Here is a 3,447-nt window from a genome sequence, read left to right as displayed (position 1 = left end):
GGCAGACCGCTGAGGCTGGTGTTGTGGGTGCAGCAGAGTGTAGTATAACTCCCCACGGGAGGAGTATAGCCTCAAAGCAGCAAGTGTGGATGATGGGGGTGATGGTGCACGGGAATAATGACTCAGAGTCTCTGTAATGCCGTCCAGGATCTTTACTCACAGTTCGTTACTCCACGTTACTCCGGCCGGCTGTAACTTCCCGTGTCACACCGTGTTCACCATGTGAGGGGGCTCGGCCAACTCCCAGATAATTTTGGAGCGCTTCGCAGGACCCCCTTTGAGTATCCTTCCTCTGGCCTGTCATACCCCACCAGTGACCACGCTTCTGTCCGGCTGCCTCGGTCCTTCACTGGGTAAACCTCGGCGCCAGTTTCCCTGACCCTATGTGATGCCTTCCTAGCGGGTATAGTGAGGGGCTGCACCACATGAAATGTCACAGCCTCTGGTTTCTAGCTGAGGGTAGTTCCCCGCCTCCACTAGTTTCGGGGACCGGTCTCCCCCTTGGCCTTACCCCTCTATGCAGGTAGAAGTGGGCGTATGGTTGCTACCAGCTGGTCAACACCCCTGGGGCCCCTTCTTTCCTCTGTGTTCCTGGAGCCTCCTCCGCTCCTCTTCATTTCTTCTCCCCAACTCTCTCTCTCTCCAGTGTTGACTGGGCCTCACAGGCTAGACCCGCGTCCGGAGCAGAGCTACACAGAGTCCTGCTCTGTCACATCTTCTCCCTGACTGACTTCTCTCCATGAACTCAACTCTGATCTAAGATGGTGCCCACCTTTTATACCTCCCTCTAGGTGCACCCAGGAACTGCTTCCTCCCTGCTCCTGCACTACCGGGTTCCCCCTTCCTCGGTGTTCCCTCCCCCCACTCCAGCCAGGGACAGGGACTGTCGTGCTCTACTTGGAGCATATCGGTCGCCCTGTCCCCCGGAAATGTGGTGTAATGCATGCAGGTGTCGGGGTCCTGATCCACACTCCATCCTTACCTGAGAGTGAGATATCGCACATCTGGTGGAGATGCAGTACATCTGTAGCATCCGAGCCCCCAGGGTGCTACATATACATTCAGGCCAGGTTGGCTTTGTTAAGGGAAGGCAGGCTTCGGATGGAACGAGAAGAATTTTGAATTTCTTATCATCCATAGAGGAGAGGAGATCCCCCTCAATTCTATTATCACTGGACGCCGAAAAGGCATTTGACCGTATAAACTGGAACTACACGTTTGCCACCCTGGAAAAATTTTGATTTAATGGACAAATTCTAAGAGCTATTTTTGCTTTCTACTCCTTCACTTCAGCAAAAGTCTCTGTTAATAATCATTTTTCTAATTACTTCTCTATATCCAATGGTACTCGCCAGGGGTGCCCATTATCCCCATTACTCTTCATCTTGATAATGGAGCCTTTTGCTGAATCTATTAGGTGTAATCATTTAATAAGGGGTATTGTTGCAAATTCAAGACAGCATAAAATAGTGATCTTTGCAGATAATACACTAATTACAATTGCAGATCCTATAAATTTATTTCGAATACTATCCTCAGTGATTGAGTCCATTTCCTTGGTTTCTCATTATAAAGTAAATATAAAGAAATCAAAAACACTGGGTTTTTTCATAGATTCCAGCCTAAGGAAATCCCTAAAAAATGAATTTCCTTACTCATGGGAGAAATTTAGTATTCCTTATTTGGGGATAAAAATTACTAATCGAAGCTACAAAATCTTACATGAAAATCTACGTAATATTCAGAAACCCATACAAGATAACCTTGACAACTTTGATAAATCTGATATGTCTTGGTTAGGCAGGATTGTTCTTTTTAAGATGATGATCCTTCCTAAACTTCAATATATATTTTGTACTATCCCTATCCAAATCCCTGACCATTGGATTAATAAACCATATAAAGAATTATCCAATTTTATATGGCAATCTAAATCCTCTAGGATCTCAAAGCTTTCACTGTTTAAACATAAGAAAAATGGTGGAATCGGCCTACCCAATATATATGCCTACCATGCTTCTAATATCATTCTTCAAAGTAGATACTGGTTCCTTGAGTCCGACAAATCTGCTTGGACAATAATGCTTCCAATAATAATTCCTCTTTATCCTCATTGATAATATCCCATTTATTGGATCCATCTCTTCCTTTACCTAATCACTCTTTGATTAAATCTACTATCTCACTTTGGAAAAAGCTATATAGTATCTCAAAAGATAATAAATGTAACATTAATCCCAACAAACTTCCTATCTCAATTATTCATACGTCTCTACCAAATTTTCCATGGAAAAAAATGGAAAAAATTTGGAATTCTAGACTGTTCTTCACTTAAACACATCTTCTCTTCTCAAATGGGACACGGGTCCCTCAAGAAAAGACTTCAAACGAGTATTTGAACCATAAAAAATCAATATTTTATTAAGACGATATTAAAAAACATGATAAAACAAATCACAGTGCTTCACCAATAGGAACGGGCTTATAAGTATGCAACCACTGTTACTAAAGATATAAAGTTGCTGATTTGCAATGTACTGCTCACAAATGCGACTATATTGCTTATTTCAAAAGAAAATACAAGTGAGATTAAATATAATAATGACACTAAAAATATCTATATTTGTAAAGCAATTGTCACTGTTTATATGAATGGTATTGGATAATCACCATACTGTCACCATATGGAGAGACTTTGAAATTACAAAAAAAATTATTAAGTACTTTGCAAAAAGTGCCCATAGAGGTCAGAGCATAGAAAACAATTGTAAAGAGCTGAACAGCACAGCAACTAGATCACGTAAACAGGGGAATACTAAATGAAGTTACCTGAATCAGTGTATTAGCGCTAAAGCCCGTCCATCGCCCCGACGTACGTTTCAAATATTCTTCTTCAGGGAGCAAGGGTTTGTATGCCGCGTGGTGGTATATATATGGGCGGGTATCCCTCATAGATGTGCGTGTTGCCGTTTCCGGTCTACCGTGACCTTAGATGACGCATGCGCAGACTGTCTGCCCCCTAAAACGGAACTTCTTGTATGCTCGCGGGCACTGTGGCCGGGTCAGGAAGTATCCAGGAAGCTGCAATCATACGCATGCGTACAGGTCCAGGACGTGGCAGGTATAGAAAGCCTCTATTGTCATGATACTAGAGGGATTAAATGATTATAAGATGTGAAGCATATGGATTCTACATTATGCTTATAAATTGGACGCACCCTTCCTGCATAAAATCCTCTTAGTGTTGTATTCACGTGCATGTTAGAAAATGTAATGAATAAAAGATGTGCCTGATAATTAGCAGTGATGTACTCATCCCAAAGGGTATCGCCGTCGTATCGCGTACCCCCAATTATTGGGACAATATTTTGAAGATATATATTGATGAGAAAATCAGATGTAAAAAGTGGCAATGTGCGATATAAATATAGAAAAAATAATAAATGA

This window comes from Phyllobates terribilis, unplaced genomic scaffold (assembly GCF_046119375.1).
Source record: "Phyllobates terribilis strain yellow unplaced genomic scaffold, ASM4611937v1 Scaffold_11__3_contigs__length_659146591, whole genome shotgun sequence".
Taxonomy (NCBI): Eukaryota; Metazoa; Chordata; class Amphibia; order Anura; family Dendrobatidae; genus Phyllobates; species Phyllobates terribilis.
This window is presented reverse-complemented; position numbering follows the sequence as displayed.